The following is a 20669-nucleotide window of genomic DNA, read 5'->3' on the forward strand; positions in this document are numbered from 1 at the left end:
TGCCCCAGGATGATGTCAGATGTGACAAAACACGTAGGGTGGAGCCAATGCTTGTGACGTCATCACACACATTAATACCAGGAAACAGCGTGTATGACTCCTGGGACTGTTTGTTCTTACTAAGCACTTATGTGCTTTTATATTGTGAGTATTTAGTGTATTTTAAACAAAGTATTATTGTGGCTTTACACTATGAGGATTTTTTAGCTTTTTTCACATGCTATGGTCAAATAATCTGACTGTCATAAGTGTGTAACCTGGTTGGAGGTGGAAGTGCATTGTATTCCAGGGAGATACAAACCTGAAGTTACGGCTGTCATAAATATATAATCTGGAGCGGAGGAGGAAGTGCACTGCATCGTAGGCAATGACCAATGAGATATACAAGTGCATTTTGACTCTTTTCTTTATCTGAAAGCGTATCTACAGTGCTTCCGAAAAGTATTCACAGTGTTTCACTTTTTCCACATTTTATTTTGTTAAAGCCTTATTTAAAAATGAATTAAATTCATTATTTTCCTCATAATTCTACAAACAATACCCCATCATGAGAACGTGAAAGAAGTTTGTTTGAAATCTTTGCAAATTTATTAAAAATAAAAAACAAAAAAATCCCATGTACATATAGCAGGGCTCAAAATTTAAAGTCCTGAGCTACTAGCCAGGCCTTAAGGGTTACTCGCCACCAGTTGCCCCACCCAACTCCTACCCTGCCCCGCCCCTAATTCCGCCCCTAAACACGCCATAAAATTATACTGTTAAATGTTTTTGCATTAATGCAGAAGTTACAAAAATAAATATTAATAACAACGTTTTCAGTGCCCATCAGTGCAGCCTAATCAGTGCCCATCAAGGGTCTGGAACCCCCAAATCACCATCCTAGTACCCCCCCCCCCCCAAATTTCACCTCCTAGAACAAATCCTACCCGTCAAATCCTCCCCCCATCAAAATTTTCCCCCTAGCACAAAAAAAAACATTATTCCTACTGGCACAACCCCCCCCCCCAATACCCCTTTTTAACAGCCCCAAGACTTCCTGTTCTGGCACAAATCCATCCCCCCACCCCATTCCAATAATCTCTATAAGGGCGATCCCCAAATCCCCACTCCTGGCACAAATCCTCACCCCCCCCCAGCACGAATCACTCCTCCTAGCACCCTCCCCCCCCCAATTCCCCTGCTAGAAGAAATCTTATATTGTCACCTCTCAAATTCCCCATCCCAGCACAACCCCGCTCCCCCCCCCATATCGATCCCACTTAGAAGTAATCATCTTCTCCCCACCCCTCCTAGTACAAATACTTTTTGGGGGATTGTCCCTGGGGGGGGGTTGGAATAAGAGAATTTGTAGCATGAGGGGTGGGGAGAAGATGATTACTTCTAGGTGGGATCAATATGGGAGGGGGGTTGTGCTAAGAGGGGGGGGGACTGTGCTGAGATGGGGGGTTGTGCTAGGAGGGGGGATTGTGCTGAGATGGGGGGTTGTGCTAGGAGGGGAGGGACTGTGCTGAGATGGGGGGATTGTGCTAGGAGGGGGGGGACTGTGCTGAGATGGGGGGGGGTTGTGCTAGGAGGGGGGGACTGTGCTGAGATGGGGGGGGGGGACTGTGCTGAGATGGGGGGGTTGTGCTAGGAGGGGGGGATTGTGCTGAGATGGGGGGACTGTGCTGAGATGGGGGGACTGTGCTAGGGGGGGGGGACTGTGCTGAGATGGGGGGGTTGTGCTAGGAGGGGGGGATTGTGCTGAGATGGGGGGGGACTGTGCTGAGATGGGGGGGTTGTACTAGGAGGGGGGGACTGTGCTGAGATGGGGGGGACTGTGCTAGGAGGGGGGGGACTGTGCTGAGATGGGGGGGTTGTGCTAGGAGGGGGGGGCTGTGCTGAGATGGGGGGGTTGTGCTAGGAGGGGGGGGGGCTGTGCTGAGATGGGGGGGTTGTGCTAGGAGGGGGGGGACTGTGCTGAGATGGGGGGGTTGTGCTAGGAGGGGGGGGGGACTGTGCTGAGATGGGGGGGGTTGTGCTAGGAGGGGGGGGACTGTGCTGAGATGGGGGGGTTGTGCTAGGAGGGGGGACTGTGCTGAGATGGGGGGGTTGTGCTAGGAGGGGGGGGACTGTGCTGAGATGGGGGGGGTTGTGCTAGGAGGGGGGGACTGTGCTGAGATGGGGGGGTTGTGCTAGGGGGGGGGGACTGTGCTGAGATGGGGGGGTTGTGCTAGGAGGGGGGGGACTGTGCTGAGATGGGGGGGGGGGTTGTGCTAGGAGGGGGGACTGTGCTGAGATGGGGGGGGTTGTGCTAGGAGGGGGGATTGTGCTGAGATGGGAATTTAAGAGGTGACAGGATAAGATTTGTACCCCAGTGTAGTTCACCCTTTCCTCCAGCATGTCACAGACCTCAGATACAGCACCTGTGATACCAGATACATCGCTCTGTGATCCTCCTCTTCATATGTCAGAGCGGAAGAGGAGCGGAGGAGAAGCCGATTCCTATTCCTAAAGCTTTGCACGGACAGCTGGCGGGAGAGATGCGGCTGCAGAAGCAGAAGGGGAAGAAGATTGCAGCTCAGGAAGGACACTGCATGTCAGATCGGGACTATACAGAGTTTGTTACCCGCCCCCTTTCCACATTGCTTGCTTTGACTCGGAGGAGAGGGGATAACAAACTCTGTATAGTCCCGATCTGACATGCAGTGTCCTTCCTGAGCCGCAATCTTCTTCCCCTTCTGCAGCCGCATCTCTCCCGAGCTGTCCGTGCAAAGCTTTAGGAATTAATTGTCTTCTCCTCCGCTCCACCTCCACTCTGACTCAGGGGAGAAGTCCCGATCTGACAGGAGTGTGTGAAGCCCGGCGAGAAGACAGAGAGAGCGCATCCCGCTCTCTCCTGTCACAGAAACACTCCTGGCAGCGCCCCTCCACCTCCCATGACACAGACGCCCAGCCAGAGCAGCCATCCTTCCATCCATCCCACCCTACCTTGTACCGGTGTACTGCCGATTTTTCCAACTTGGGCTTGAACCCGTCCTGCTGGATAATGTCGGAGCGGCGGATCATCCCGCTCAGCTTTAATTGTAATGGCCGGGCGCTCGCCGACACACACTCCCGCCTCCTAGCCCGGCTTCTTTGATAGACAGAACACGTCCTGGTTGGCCAGGTGTTCTGTCTATCAAAGAAGCCACGCTAGGAGACGGAACTGTGTGTCGGCGAGCGCCCGGCCATTACAATTAAAGCTGAGCGGGATGATCCGCCGCTCCGACATTATCCAATCCTTCGGCGGCTTTCCTCTCCTCTCTTCCCCTGGCAGTAGCTCGCCTGACATAATTTTCCACTCGCAAAATGCGAGTAGGCGAGTGGAAAATTTGAGGGCTGACATATAGTAAGTATTCATAACCTTTGCCATGACACTAAAAATTGAGCTCAGGTGCATCCTGTTTCCACTGATCATCCTTGAGATGTTTCAACAATTTGATTGGAGTCCATCTGTGGTAAATTCAGTTGATTGGACATGATTTGGAAAGGCACACACCTGTCTATATAAGGTGCCACAGTTAACAGTGCATGTCAGAGCACAAACCAACCCCTAAAGTCCAAGAATTCTCTGTAGACCTCCGAAACAGAATTGTATTGAGGCACAGATCTGGGGAGGGTACAGAAACATTTCTGCAGCATGAAGGTCATAATGAGCACAGTGGCCTCCATCATCCATAAATAGAAGAAGCTTGGAACCACCAGGACTCTTCCTAGAGTGGGCCGCCCGGCCAAACTGAGCGATCGGGGGAGAAGGGCAATAGTCAGGGAGGTAAACAAGAACCGGGATGGTCACTCTGACAGAGCTTCAATGTTTCTCTGTGGAGAGAGGAGAACCTTCCAGAATAACTAATTTCTCTGCAGCACTCCACCAATCAGGCGCACACAGCCAAGATAACAAAGTGGCTATGGGAAAACTCTGTGAATGTCCTTGAGTGGCCCAGCCAGCGCCCAGACTTAAACCCAAATGAACATCTCTGGAGAAATCTGAAAATGGCTGTGCACCGATGCTCCCCATCCAACCTGATAAAGCTTGAGAGGTCCTGCAAAGAAGAATGGGAGAAACTGCCCAAAAATAGGTGTGCCAAGCTTGTAGCATCATACTCAAAAAAACTTAAGTATGTAATTGGTGCCAAAGGTGCTTCAACAAAGTATTGAGAAAAGGCTGTGAATACTTATGTAGATGGGATTTTGTTTTTAATTTTTTATTTTTAATAACTATACAAAAATTTCAAACAAACTTCTTTCACATTTTTATTATAAAATAATGAATTTAATAAATTTTGGAACAAAGCTGTAACATAATAAAATGTGGAAAAAGTGAAGTACTGTGAATGCTTTCCGAAAGCACTGTATGTGGCACATGATGGGGGATCACAGCGGTCTCATGTTACATGAAGGATTATATATTCAAGTTTAAAAGAAGAGATTTAATTAAATATTTTGGGACTGTCACTGATTAAAACACATATTTGCTTGATTGCTGATTGTTGCACATTTCTTCGAGTTTAATTTTCTTTCACAATAAGTCTTTTTAGTGCTGCACTTGTGTTTATGTATATTTGTCAATTTGTGTTGATTGACATGTGAGCTGCTTTTCATACTCTCTAAGTCTATTTTCCTTGGGTTTATAGGTACAGAAGCATACCTGTTGATCTTTCCATAATCCCAGTGTTCTTGTAACTTCCTGTGCCCATAATTTAATTTTTAAAGCAGCCCCCCCCCCCCCTTTTCCCTACCAAACAAGAAAAGGTGCATGTAGCTCTTAAAATTTAACTGAATCTACTTCCGTTTTGTTTTTGTTTTTTTGGTGAAAAAGCCAGTGGCGTCCAGCTGCTCCCTAGGATGATTATGTCACCAATGCCTTCCTGAAGGATTTTGTGTGTAAACTGCAAGATATACAGTATATAATTGGCTATGCTAACTACATTACAGAAGATGTATAGGATTTAAAAAAATATGCATACTCACCTACTTGCAGCAGCATCATTGTGATGCCGCAGCTGTCCCATGTCTGCTCTAAGACCAAGAACCGACTGATCACATGACTGATGATAGTTCAGCTCCCAATCTGCTCTGAGCAGAGAGCAGAGAATGTCAGTCACCACTCTCTGCTCAGTTTATCCAGCATTCACTGGAGCTGGGAAGGAAATGGGAGCAGCTGGCTCTGGCTTTCAGCCACATGCTGAAGGGCCAAGCCAGCTGTCAGTTAGGCAGCTAGTGGATCTCAACAGTTTTGTCACAATTAGTGTTGAGCGAACACGGACTGTATTATTCGTGTTCGTACCGAATAATTGGATTTTTTTTACCCGAACACGGACACGGACACTTTACTGTATGTTCGGGTAAAAATCCGTGTTCGGTCGTTTTATTTCCGGGTTTTGCATGCTTTGGCGCTCTTTTCATGGCGGGCTTTCAACAGCCAATCAACAATCGTTTAACTGGTGTGCCTTAAGCCATCCCAGCCATGCCTGCAAATGTCTTAGTAGCTGTGATTGGCCGTCTGAAGCATGTGACCAAGTCTTTATAAGTTCGAGGCAGCCGCCGCAGCAGCGTCATTCTGCTGCTTAGCTAAGGGACAGAGCACACATCAATGTGCTGGCTGCTGATTAGGGAAAGATAGGCAGGAAAAAACCATTTGTGTCCGGATAGAATTGAGGGACAGGTCGGAGTGTTTAGGCAGGGCGAGTTGTAGGCATTTTAGGGATAGAGTCTGCTGAATTATAGGGTCAGTGTCTTCTACAAACTACAATCGATATTGCTGTGTGGGGGGTGGGGTGAATCTGCACTCAATCCTGATCTACGATCTCTTCTCAATCCTGTTAGGGACAGAGTCTGCTGAATTTTAGGGAAACTGTGTTCTAAAAACTACAATCGATATTGCTGTGTGGTGTGGGATTGGAGATAGGCAGGTGTCAGTGATCCACATCCATTTTTCTGTGTGTGAGCTGCAGTGAACACAATCTTTTTGGGCTGCAGTGAACACAATCTTTTTGGGCTGCAGTGAACACAATCTTTTTGGGCTGCAGTGAACACAATCTTTTTGGGGTGCAGTGAACAAAATCTTTTTGGGGTGCAGTGAACACAATCCTTTTTGGTGTGCAGTGAACACAATCTTTGTGGGGTGCAGTGAACAAAATCCTTTGTGGGGTGCAGTGAACACAATCTTTTTGGGGTGCAGTGAACAAAATCCTTTTTGGGGTGCAGTGAACAACATCCTTTTTGGGGTGCAGTGAACACAATCTTTTTGGGGTGCAGTGAACAAAATCCTTTGTGGGGTGCAGTGAACACAATCTTTTTGGGGTGCAGTGAACACAATCTTTTTGGGGTGGAGTGAACAACATCCTTTTTGGGGTGCAGTGAACAAAATCCTTTTTGGGGTGCAGTGAACAAAATCATTTTTGGGGTGCAGTGAACACAATCTTTTTGGGGTGCAGTGAACACAATCTTTGTGGGGTGCAGTGAACACAATCTTTTTGGGGTGGAGTGAACAACATCCTTTTTGGGGTGCAGTGAACAACATCCTTTTTGGGGTGCAGTGAACACAATCTTTTTGGGGTGCAGTGAACACAATCTTTGTGGGGTACAGTGAACAGAATCTTTGTGGGGTGCAGTGAACACAATCTTTGGGGGGTACAGTGAACACAATCTTTTTGGGGTGCAGTGAACACAATCTTTGTGGGGTGCAGTGAACACAATCTTTTTGGGGTGGAGTGAACAAAATCATTTTTGGGGTGCAGTGAACAACATCCTTTTTGGGGTGCAGTGATCAAAATCCTTTTTGGGGTGCAGTGAACACAATCTTTTTGGGGTGCAGTGAACAAAATCCTTTGTGGGGTGCAGTGAACAGAATCTTTGTGGGGTGCAGTGAACACAATCTTTGGGGGGGTACAGTGAACACAATCTTTTTGGGGTGCAGTGAACACAATCTTTGTGGGGTACAGTGAACAGAATCTTTGTGGGGTGCAGTGAACACAATCTTTGGGGGGTACAGTGAACACAATCTTTTTGGGGTGCAGTGAACACAATCTTTGGGGGGTACAGTGAACACAATCTTTTTGGGGTGCAGTGAACACAATCTTTGTGGGGTGCAGTGAACACAATCTTTGGGGGGGTACAGTGAACACAATCTTTTTGGGGTGCAGTGAACAACATCCTTTTAGGGTGCAGTGAACACAATCTTTGTGGGGTGCAGTGAACAACATCCTTTTAGGGTGCAGTGAACACAATCTTTGTGGGGTACAGTGAACAGAATCTTTGTGGGGTGCAGTGAACACAATCTTTGGGGGGTACAGTGAACACAATCTTTGTGAGGTGCAGTGAACACAATCTTTGTGGGGTGCAGTGAACACAATCATTGTGGGGTGCAGTGAACTCAATCTTTGTGGGGTACAGTGAACACAATCTCATACTTCTGAAGATTTGAGGGTGCTGCCTGTTCCATACTCCCCCTACTCCTCATCTAGCCTTTTAGGGGTACAAACAATAGTAATTGGGGCCTAGTGTGGTTGTGTACGTGTGATATACATACACTTTTTTTGGATCATATTTTCTATTCCGCTATTTAATCAAAAACCTTTGGGGATCAGTTAAATTGGGGGATAGTCTGTGTTGGTACGTGTGAGAGAGATCCACCTTTCCAAGTTGTTGGGGTTCATCTCATACTTCTGAAGGTTTGAGGGTGCTGCCTGTTCCATACTCCCCCTACTCCTAGCCTTTTAGGGGTACAAACAATAGTAATTGGGGCCTAGTGTGGTTGTGTACGTGTGATATACATACACTTTTTTTGGATCATATTTTCTATTCCGCTATTTAATCAAAAACCTTTGGGGATCAGTTAAATTGGGGGATAGTCTGTGTTGGTACGTGTGAGAGAGATCCACCTTTCCAAGTTGTTGGGGTTCATCTCATACTTCTGAAGGTTTGAGGGTGCTGCCTGTTCCATACCCCCCCTACTCCTCATCTAGCCTTTTAGGGGTACAAACAATAGTAATTGGGGCCTAGTGTGGTTGTGTACGTGTGATATACATACACTTTTTTTGGATCATATTTTCTATTCCGCTATTTAATCAAAAACCTTTGGGGATCAGTTAAATTGGGGGATAGTCTGTGTTGGTACGTGTGAGAGAGATCCACCTTTCCAAGTTGTTGGGGTTCATCTCATACTTCTGAAGGTTTGAGGGTGCTGCCTGTTCCATACTCCCCCTACTCCTAGCCTTTTAGGGGTACAAACAATAGTAATTGGGGCCTAGTGTGGTTGTGTACGTGTGATATACATACACTTTTTTTGGATCATATTTTCTATTCCGCTATTTAATCAAAAACCTTTGGGGATCAGTTAAATTGGGGGATAGTCTGTGTTGGTACGTGTGAGAGAGATCCACCTTTCCAAGTTGTTGGGGTTCATCTCATACTTCTGAAGGTTTGAGGGTGCTGCCTGTTCCATACCCCCCCTACTCCTCATCTAGCCTTTTAGGGGTACAAACAATAGTAATTGGGGCCTAGTGTGGTTGTGTACGTGTGATATACATACACTTTTTTTGGATCATATTTTCTATTCCGCTATTTAATCAAAAACCTTTGGGGATCAGTTAAATTGGGGGATAGTCTGTGTTGGTACGTGTGAGAGAGATCCACCTTTCCAAGTTGTTGGGGTTCATCTCATACTTCTGAAGGTTTGAGGGTGCTGCCTGTTCCATACTCCCCCTACTCCTAGCCTTTTAGGGGTACAAACAATAGTAATTGGGGCCTAGTGTGGTTGTGTACGTGTGATATACATACACTTTTTTTGGATCATATTTTCTATTCCGCTATTTAATCAAAAACCTTTGGGGATCAGTTAAATTGGGGGATAGTCTGTGTTGGTACGTGTGAGAGAGATCCACCTTTCCAAGTTGTTGGGGTTCATCTCATACTTCTGAAGGTTTGAGGGTGCTGCCTGTTCCATACCCCCCCTACTCCTCATCTAGCCTTTTAGGGGTACAAACAATAGTAATTGGGGCCTAGTGTGGTTGTGTACGTGTGATATACATACACTTTTTTTGGATCATATTTTCTATTCCGCTATTTAATCAAAAACCTTTGGGGATCAGTTAAATTGGGGGATAGTCTGTGTTGGTACGTGTGAGAGAGATCCACCTTTCCAAGTTGTTGGGGTTCATCTCATACTTCTGAAGGTTTGAGGGTGCTGCCTGTTCCATACTCCCCCTACTCCTAGCCTTTTAGGGGTACAAACAATAGTAATTGGGGCCTAGTGTGGTTGTGTACGTGTGATATACATACACTTTTTTTGGATCATATTTTCTATTCCGCTATTTAATCAAAAACCTTTGGGGATCAGTTAAATTGGGGGATAGTCTGTGTTGGTACGTGTGAGAGAGATCCACCTTTCCAAGTTGTTGGGGTTCATCTCATACTTCTGAAGGTTTGAGGGTGCTGCCTGTTCCATACCCCCCCTACTCCTCATCTAGCCTTTTAGGGGTACAAACAATAGTAATTGGGGCCTAGTGTGGTTGTGTACGTGTGATATACATACACTTTTTTTGGATCATATTTTCTATTCCGCTATTTAATCAAAAACCTTTGGGGATCAGTTAAATTGGGGGATAGTCTGTGTTGGTACGTGTGAGAGAGATCCACCTTTCCAAGTTGTTGGGGTTCATCTCATACTTCTGAAGGTTTGAGGGTGCTGCCTGTTCCATACCCCCCCTACTCCTCATCTAGCCTTTTAGGGGTACAAACAATAGTAATTGGGGCCTAGTGTGGTTGTGTACGTGTGATATACATACACTTTTTTTGGATCATATTTTCTATTCCGCTATTTAATCAAAAACCTTTGGGGATCAGTTAAATTGGGGGATAGTCTGTGTTGGTACGTGTGAGAGAGATCCACCTTTCCAAGTTGTTGGGGTTCATCTCATACTTCTGAAGGTTTGAGGGTGCTGCCTGTTCCATACCCCCCCTACTCCTCATCTAGCCTTTTAGGGGTACAAACAATAGTAATTGGGGCCCAGTGTGGTTGTGTACGTGTGATATACATACACTTTTTTTGGATCATATTTTCTATTCCGCTATTTAATCAAAAACCTTTGGGGATCAGTTAAATTGGGGGATAGTCTGTGTTGGTACGTGTGAGAGAGATCCACCTTTCCAAGTTGTTGGGGTTCATCTCATACTTCTGAAGGTTTGAGGGTGCTGCCTGTTCCATACCCCCCCTACTCCTCATCTAGCCTTTTAGGGGTACAAACAATAGTAATTGGGGCCTAGTGTGGTTGTGTACGTGTGATATACATACACTTTTTTTGGATCATATTTTCTATTCCGCTATTTAATCAAAAACCTTTGGGGATCAGTTAAATTGGGGGATAGTCTGTGTTGGTACGTGTGAGAGAGATCCACCTTTCCAAGTTGTTGGGGTTCATCTCATACTTCTGAAGGTTTGAGGGTGCTGCCTGTTCCATACCCCCCCTACTCCTCATCTAGCCTTTTAGGGGTACAAACAATAGTAATTGGGGCCTAGTGTGGTTGTGTACGTGTGATATACATACACTTTTTTTGGATCATATTTTCTATTCCGCTATTTAATCAAAAACCTTTGGGGATCAGTTAAATTGGGGGATAGTCTGTGTTGGTACGTGTGAGAGAGATCCACCTTTCCAAATTTTTGGGGTTCATCTCATACTTCTGAAGATTTGAGGGTGCTGCCTGTTCCATACCCCCCCTACTCCTCATCTAGCCTTTTAGGGGTACAAACAATAGTAATTGGGGCCTAGTGTGGTTGTGTACGTGTGATATACATACACTTTTTTTGGATCATATTTTCTATTCCGCTATTTAATCAAAAACCTTTGGGGATCAGTTAAATTGGGGGATAGTCTGTGTTGGTACGTGTGAGAGAGATCCACCTTTCCAAGTTGTTGGGGTTCATCTCATACTTCTGAAGGTTTGAGGGTGCTGCCTGTTCCATACCCCCCCTACTCCTCATCTAGCCTTTTAGGGGTACAAACAATAGTAATTGGGGCCCAGTGTGGTTGTGTACGTGTGATATACATACACTTTTTTTGGATCATATTTTCTATTCCGCTATTTAATCAAAAACCTTTGGGGATCAGTTAAATTGGGGGATAGTCTGTGTTGGTACGTGTGAGAGAGATCCACCTTTCCAAGTTGTTGGGGTTCATCTCATACTTCTGAAGGTTTGAGGGTGCTGCCTGTTCCATACCCCCCCTACTCCTCATCTAGCCTTTTAGGGGTACAAACAATAGTAATTGGGGCCTAGTGTGGTTGTGTACGTGTGATATACATACACTTTTTTTGGATCATATTTTCTATTCCGCTATTTAATCAAAAACCTTTGGGGATCAGTTAAATTGGGGGATAGTCTGTGTTGGTACGTGTGAGAGAGATCCACCTTTCCAAGTTGTTGGGGTTCATCTCATACTTCTGAAGGTTTGAGGGTGCTGCCTGTTCCATACCCCCCCTACTCCTCATCTAGCCTTTTAGGGGTACAAACAATAGTAATTGGGGCCTAGTGTGGTTGTGTACGTGTGATATACATACACTTTTTTTGGATCATATTTTCTATTCCGCTATTTAATCAAAAACCTTTGGGGATCAGTTAAATTGGGGGATAGTCTGTGTTGGTACGTGTGAGAGAGATCCACCTTTCCAAGTTGTTGGGGTTCATCTCATACTTCTGAAGGTTTGAGGGTGCTGCCTGTTCCATACCCCCCCTACTCCTCATCTAGCCTTTTAGGGGTACAAACAATAGTAATTGGGGCCCAGTGTGGTTGTGTACGTGTGATATACATACACTTTTTTTGGATCATATTTTCTATTCCGCTATTTAATCAAAAACCTTTGGGGATCAGTTAAATTGGGGGATAGTCTGTGTTGGTACGTGTGAGAGAGATCCACCTTTCCAAGTTGTTGGGGTTCATCTCATACTTCTGAAGGTTTGAGGGTGCTGCCTGTTCCATACCCCCCCTACTCCTCATCTAGCCTTTTAGGGGTACAAACAATAGTAATTGGGGCCCAGTGTGGTTGTGTACGTGTGATATACATACACTTTTTTTGGATCATATTTTCTATTCCGCTATTTAATCAAAAACCTTTGGGGATCAGTTAAATTGGGGGATAGTCTGTGTTGGTACGTGTGAGAGAGATCCACCTTTCCAAGTTGTTGGGGTTCATCTCATACTTCTGAAGGTTTGAGGGTGCTGCCTGTTCCATACTCCCCCTACTCCTCATCTAGCCTTTTAGGGGTACAAACAATAGTAATTGGGGCCCAGTGTGGTTGTGTACGTGTGATATACATACACTTTTTTTGGATCATATTTTCTATTCCGCTATTTAATCAAAAACCTTTGGGGATCAGTTAAATTGGGGGATAGTCTGTGTTGGTACGTGTGAGAGAGATCCACCTTTCCAAGTTGTTGGGGTTCATCTCATACTTCTGAAGGTTTGAGGGTGCTGCCTGTTCCATACCCCCCCTACTCCTCATCTAGCCTTTTAGGGGTACAAACAATAGTAATTGGGGCCTAGTGTGGTTGTGTACGTGTGATATACATACACTTTTTTTGGATCATATTTTCTATTCCGCTATTTAATCAAAAACCTTTGGGGATCAGTTAAATTGGGGGATAGTCTGTGTTGGTACGTGTGAGAGAGATCCACCTTTCCAAGTTGTTGGGGTTCATCTCATACTTCTGAAGGTTTGAGGGTGCTGCCTGTTCCATACCCCCCCTACTCCTCATCTAGCCTTTTAGGGGTACAAACAATAGTAATTGGGGCCTAGTGTGGTTGTGTACGTGTGATATACATACACTTTTTTTGGATCATATTTTCTATTCCGCTATTTAATCAAAAACCTTTGGGGATCAGTTAAATTGGGGGATAGTCTGTGTTGGTACGTGTGAGAGAGATCCACCTTTCCAAGTTTTTGGGGTTCATCTCATACTTCTGAAGATTTGAGGGTGCTGCCTGTTCCATACCCCCCCTACTCCTCATCTAGCCTTTTAGGGGTACAAACAATAGTAATTGGGGCCTAGTGTGGTTGTGTACGTGTGATATACATACACTTTTTTTGGATCATATTTTCTATTCCGCTATTTAATCAAAAACCTTTGGGGATCAGTTAAATTGGGGGATAGTCTGTGTTGGTACGTGTGAGAGAGATCCACCTTTCCAAGTTGTTGGGGTTCATCTCATACTTCTGAAGGTTTGAGGGTGCTGCCTGTTCCATACTCCCCCTACTCCTAGCCTTTTAGGGGTACAAACAATAGTAATTGGGGCCTAGTGTGGTTGTGTACGTGTGATATACATACACTTTTTTTGGATCATATTTTCTATTCCGCTATTTAATCAAAAACCTTTGGGGATCAGTTAAATTGGGGGATAGTCTGTGTTGGTACGTGTGAGAGAGATCCACCTTTCCAAGTTGTTGGGGTTCATCTCATACTTCTGAAGGTTTGAGGGTGCTGCCTGTTCCATACCCCCCCTACTCCTCATCTAGCCTTTTAGGGGTACAAACAATAGTAATTGGGGCCTAGTGTGGTTGTGTACGTGTGATATACATACACTTTTTTTGGATCATATTTTCTATTCCGCTATTTAATCAAAAACCTTTGGGGATCAGTTAAATTGGGGGATAGTCTGTGTTGGTACGTGTGAGAGAGATCCACCTTTCCAAGTTGTTGGGGTTCATCTCATACTTCTGAAGGTTTGAGGGTGCTGCCTGTTCCATACCCCCCCTACTCCTCATCTAGCCTTTTAGGGGTACAAACAATAGTAATTGGGGCCTAGTGTGGTTGTGTACGTGTGATATACATACACTTTTTTTGGATCATATTTTCTATTCCGCTATTTAATCAAAAACCTTTGGGGATCAGTTAAATTGGGGGATAGTCTGTGTTGGTACGTGTGAGAGAGATCCACCTTTCCAAGTTGTTGGGGTTCATCTCATACTTCTGAAGGTTTGAGGGTGCTGCCTGTTCCATACTCCCCCTACTCCTCATCTAGCCTTTTAGGGGTACAAACAATAGTAATTGGGGCCCAGTGTGGTTGTGTACGTGTGATATACATACACTTTTTTTGGATCATATTTTCTATTCCGCTATTTAATTTAACTGGGCCTCCATGCGAGACCTGTGTGCCTTGTTGCGCTGTTTTGAGTACTCCACCAACATGGCCAGTGGCAATGACGCCGTTCTCAGCTTAACTATCCCACTTCTATGCCTCCTTGAAAAAACAATTCGGGCGATGATGGAAGAGGATGTGGCACAGGATGAGGAGGAGGAGGAGGATGAAGAGGTAACATTTCCAAGGCTTTCAGGGCAGTCATTCGCAAGGGGCTCCGAGGGTGGGTTCCTGCACACGCAAACGCCAGGGACGCAATTGTCCAGCAGGGGCACAGTTCTGGAGGATGAGGAGGATGAGGAGGAGGAGGAGCTGGAGGAGGAGATGGAACCATGTTCACAGCAGGGTGGCACCCAGGCCAGCTCATGGCCATCACTGGTGCGTGGCTGGGGGGATACAGAGGACACGGACGATACACCTCCCACAGAGGACAGCCTTTCGTTGCCTCTGGGCAGCCTGGCACACATGAGCGATTACATGCTGCAGTGTCTCCACAACGACCGCCGAGTTGCCCACATTCTAACTTGTGCTGATTACTGGGTGGCCACGCTGCTGGATCCCCGTTACAAGGACAACGTACCGTCCTTAATTCACTCACTGGAGCGCGATCGCAAGATGCGCGAGTACAAGCGCACGCTGGTAGACGCCATGCTGCTGGCATTCCCATCTGACAGCGGGGCCACAGTGGAAGCACAAGGCAGAGGAGGAGGAGGAGGAGGTCGCCAACGCAACCAGGGCACCGCCAGCACCTCAGAAGGCAGGGTTAGCATGGCCGAAATGTGGAAAAGCTTTGTCAGCACGCCACAACAAACAGCAGCACCAGCAGCTCAGATGGAACGTCTTAGCAGGAGGCAGCATTTTACCAACATGGTGGAGCAGTATGTGTGCACACGCCTACATGTAGTGAATGACGGGTCTGCCCCCTTCAACTTCTGGGTCTCCAAATTGGGCACATGGCCTGAGCTTGCCCTTTACGCCTTGGAGGTGCTGGCGTGCCCTGCAGCCAGTGTATTATCTGAACGGGTATTTAGCACGGCTGGGGGCGTTATAACAGACAAGCGCAGCCGCCTGTCCAGAGACAATGTGGACAAGCTCACGTTCATTAAAATGAACCAGGCATGGATCCCACGGGACTTTTCCGTACCTTATGCAGAATAGCAATGGATACCGACCTTACCCACCCATTGTTCCATTTTTGCTCTTTCTCACTCTTTTGGGGTGTACCCTCATTTAAAATTTTTGAAAAGAAGCAGTGTTGGCTACCTCGTCCTCCTCCTCAGGGCCAGATTAATGTAGGGGCTATTGGAGCTGCAGCTCCAGGCCCCTACCTTTTATATAGGCCCCGGGTTGGCCATATTCACTGTTACCGCTCTTCTGTCACTTGTAAACACAGAAGTCTGGCTTCTATGCTCGCTTCCCCAGGCAGCACCCTCAGAACCTCCCCACACAGCGTGAAGGCCGGACAAGGAGGGACAGTTGGCGATGCATGGATGTGTTTATGGGCTTCAGAGACAGCATCCCATGTTGAATTAGGCATGCATGGCTGCACCCTTCCTCCTCTGGGTGCATGGCAAGGCACGGCCCTTAAGGCCCTTCAAAATCCTCAGCACCAAGCCCATGATGCTGTTAATCCGGCCCTGGTCCTCCTCCACCGCCGCTTCCACCTACACCGCCCATAGGTGTGCGCAGCCTATTGCATTAAGGTGTGCACCCCAAAGTTGAAATACACATGCATGTGTTTGCCAGCAGGGAGAGTAATGTATCAGGGCCATGTACCTGTAGGCAAGGAGAAATAGAGCAGAGCAGGTCCCAGGGAGATCTTTCCCATCTCCTCACTGGCAATGCTATGTGCCCTAGGTGATTAGGGTGTGCCCAGGCACACCCAGCACACCCTGTGCGCACGCCTATGTCACCGCCACATCCACCACCACCTCAACCTCCCTCCTACTCCATATGGGCCTCGTCCTTCAGAGATGAAGAAGAACATTGTTTTATTTTTCTGTTTTTTTTTGTTGTTTTAAGTTATTTCCCTATCCACATTTGTTTGCAGAGCACTTGCCATGCTCTTAATTACGTTTTGCTGCCATTTGCAGCACTCTAGCCCTTTCCTTTGGTGTTTTAGAGCCATTTTAGTGCCTTAAAGTTCGGGTCCCCATTGACTTCAATGGGGTTCGGTGTCCGGGAAAAGTTCGGTAAAAGTCCGGGACACGGACCCGGACTTTTTTTTAAAGTTCGGCCGAACCCGTCGAACACGGACATCTAGGTGTCCGCTCAACCCTAGTCACAATGCTTTCCGAGTCTAGAGCTGCTCTGCCCTGTCGTCAGTTGATAGCTTTCAATAGCCCACTATCAGCTGACTCGGGGTCACAGAAGAGCAAAAGAAGTATGACTGATAAAGCTTTGTCCATACTTCTCTTTTAATGGTGGTGGCGTCATATAAAGAGGGGTATCAGGACAATATCCCCCCGGACAATATCCCCCCGGACACTATCACCCGGGACAATATCGCCCCAGAAAACATCCCCCTGGACATAATCCCCCTGGGACAACATCCCCCCGGATAATATTCCCCCGGGACAACATCCCCCGGGCAATATCCCCCGGGACAATATCCCCCCGGAAAACATCCCCCTAGACATAGGATTAGGGTTAGGGTTAGGGGGGGGTATTGTCTAGGGGGATATTGTCCAGGGAGGATATTGTCTGGGGGGATGTTGTCCAGGGGGGATATTGTATGGGGGGATATTGTCCGGGGGGATATTGTCTGGGGGATATTGTCCTAGAATCGTAAAGAGGAGGGGGAAAGTCCACATAAATTAGTGTAAGCAATCATCTGTGAGACACAGAACACCTCCTTCCTATGTAATGGAGATAAGGAGAGAAGGAATGCCATCAAAATTATGAGAGCAAACTAGGGTGACAATGCTACACCAGTATGGTAAGTATTGTATGGTGAGTGATGTCTCCCTGGGGCAGGAAGTGTGGTATTGGCAAGACCACCAGGTAGAAATAAATGAGAAAAATCCTGAAAAAGAAAACAAATGCAGCCATCACACAGGCTTTTTGATTAGGTCCTCCTGTCTGTTTTTCAGAAGGACCTGATCAGAAGTGAGAAGTGGGTCTATGGGCAGGCTGACGTAAAGGACTTCTGTTTGTTTAAATCCCCCTACCTCCAAGTCCATCCAAGTCCAGAAAAAAGAAAGAAAGAAAAGGACTGCATTATTTACATCATTTACAAATCTATTTGCATCCAGCCAATCATAGAGCCATCACAGATCCTCCCCCATCGCCTGTGTAAATGCAGACACAAACTGGGCACAGATGTAAAAAACTGACATCCATCCCATTCAGCCTTGATTCAGCAGGGAACCTGCTCATGGATCCTTTACTGAACAGAGCAGAGTGGTACTGTGTGAAAGAATCCTAATTACTGATACGCTGCAATAAATAAAATGTATGTTTTCATAAATCCCAGGAGTAATAGTCCTTCATTCTCAGAAGAGGAGGGGGCGGGCCTAGCACTGCATCATGTTTAGTTTTTCACTTTTATACGCAGTTAAAATTTGAGTGTCCCAGGAGGCCAAAAACCAGTGGCAAGAAACCAGGAAATTCCAATATTGACCTAATTAAATGAACAGCCGGTGTTCTGCCGAAAACTCCAACTCACTAAAATCTCCAACCACGTCACTTCCGGTGACTCTACAGCAGCAATAATTGGAGATTTAGACGAGTTGCTGTTTTCACAGACCAAGGTAGCAACAAGTTTTTTCCTCCGTTCCCCGGTTCTGTGAAAACAGGCAACTGGTCCTGTATAGGCTGCCAGTGGTTTGTAAAAACAGCAACTCATTGAAATCTCCAGTTATTGCTGCTGTTGCTTCAGAGTCACCGGAAGTGAGGTGGTTAGAGATTTTGGCGAGTTGGAGTTTTCAACCTAAGCCTTACTAATGGTTACTGAACTTTCCCTTTTGTGTGTGTGTAGAGTTTCTAATGCCCTCTAGCGTCTGAATTTGTAAATGCCTGTATATATATATATATATATATATATATATATATATATATATATATATTATATATGCACTTGGCTTGTTGGGCAGGTGCCACTAGGTTGTTGGCTTTAAACCCTAGAAGGAAGAAGTGGAAGGAGAGAGAAGGTCTCAGCCACATGTCCTATCCATGCTGCTGAACTCTAGGCTAGAAGGGACTATTATGCAAGTATTCCTATGATCTAATAATTTAACTGCACCTGCTGGGGCTCAAGGGACCCTGTAACTGGACTTTGCTGCATCAGTCATATGGAGGTTATTCTGTTAATGTGGATCTTCACCCTCTGATTAAAGTTCTCTCCTCTCTAACCCCCCATAGCGCAGTCTATTTTTTATGTATTGTCTATGTAGCTTTCTTTCTCATAAAAAGTATCCAGCTTGCTCCTCCATGAACGTCATTCACCTGGCAAATGATGTGCACAGTAATTGATGTGCCTCCTGGGATATGCACGTCACATATCCCAGGAGGCATTATCCTTCATTCAAAAAGGAGGAGGGGAGAGGGCCTAGTGCCACATCATCGGAGGGCCCGCCGGCTGAACCTGGGGGGCAGGCCTCTTGATGATGTCACAAATGACATAGCTGCACTGAACCAAGCAGTGGCAGAAGAGAAGATGATTTCAGTGGGACAACACTGGATCCAGCGGGTGAGTGAATATTTGAATTTTGCAGAACATACTACCTGGTAAGCAGAGGTAAAAAAAAAAAGGAGAGAGAGGTTGAAGATCCACTTAAATACCTATATTTACCTGGATCCCCTGATTCCTTCTGTATTGAATTGTATTAAAACGTTACTATCTGCACACATGTTGTAAAGCGCTGTGCAAACTTTTGGCGCTATATAAATTCTGCATAATAATATTTATGATAATAAATGTGCACAATTCCACCGGGACTCCTAACAGGCCCTTTGCTAAAAATTCATGTTTGTACATTGGATGTATGTATGTAAGTATATGACCTGGTGGGTGGCTAAGGGGGTAGGTGATTCTTGTTTAAGGGTAAATGCACTAAAAGTAAAATGATTCTATTTCGTTTAATAGGTTATACATCTGATGATATCTAAAATGCACTAAATGTGCTAAGCAGGTTTGTATACAAAGGAAGGATTATGTAATAAACAGCCGTCATCATAAATCAGCAATTTAGACCAGGTGGACAAATAAAAGCAAGTAACAACATGGAAGAATGTAAACAGTCTTACCGAAATCATTATTGCTTAAAGCACTTAAGAAAAAATAGCTTAGCAGCTTAAGCTGCCTTGACATAATGACATCCCATTTATGGTCCCCATTTATGAGAGATTTACACCAAAAGCACCATCTGCATCCTGCAGTTATTAACAGATACAATTATTTGTAAAATTTAATATTTCTAGATATTTTCTTCTGCAGCTTGTAGTGTTGTGTTGTACTTTTAGAAATCACTCTTTAATTTTTTTTTTTGTATATTTCTACAAACTACTGTGTTCCATATGTTTGCTAACACGGCGGATGTTATAGGCTCAGTTGCATTAACAGGAAGCTGTGTTTGCTTATATCTTAACTCTAGTAAATCGAAATAAAAGAACTGGGAATCAGATAAAGCAGAACTCTGGTAAGAGGAAAAAAATCTGTAAAATGGCATGTCAGGTTTTGTGCTTTTTATGCATCTTTTATTTTGAGCCTCACCAGCCCCTGCACATTGGAAGTTACCATTTGCAAATCCTTTCAATGGAAGATGTCAAAGGCACAAGGATGAAATAACCAATTCCAGAAACAAAGACTAATGCTGGCCATAGAAGGTCCGAATCTCGGCTGGTTCAGCAGCCGAGATTTGAACCAAGTATAGGCAGGCTGAATGTACCCAAGTTGATCGATTAATCACCTTGAGTGCAAACGGCCTGTCGGATTTTACATGTGATTATTGCCAGCCGCTATTATAGCCGCTAACATTAACCAGCCAGTGTTGATGGGGCAATTGATCAATTTTCTTTCCTGCAACCCGTGGTTGCAGGAAAGAAAATCGTTCTGTCTATGGCCGGCTTAAGCAAATGATCATTTCTATGCCCCCAACCAGGATACCAATGTAGCATCCACCATAAAGAGAGCCTGTCACCAAATGGCAGGTAAGAGCATACTTGATATATCAAGTATTATATTTTATTTACTTGCAATTTGCCTTTGCACTTGTTACGGAACTCCACTCCAGGAGGAGCAGGCATTGACTATCACAGCCAGTTTCTCCTCTCTCCTATGATGTCATAGCTCTCTCCTCTCCTGCAAGTGTCTAATTTCTGTCTTTGCTGGCCCAGCTCATTCATGCCTGTTCTTACTTTCCTACATAACCTTTTATGTAGCAGCCAGGAGCAGAGGAGGGAAGGGGAGTATTATACAGAAGTCTTTCTTAACCAGGGCTCCATGGAATCCTAGGGTTCCTCTAAAGGTTGCTATGGGGTTCCTTGAGCATTGAGCAAGTTATGTCTCTCAG

Source organism: Pelophylax lessonae, assembly GCF_965119305.1.
Source record: "Pelophylax lessonae genome assembly, chromosome: 8".
NCBI classification, from domain to species: Eukaryota; Metazoa; Chordata; class Amphibia; order Anura; family Ranidae; genus Pelophylax; species Pelophylax lessonae.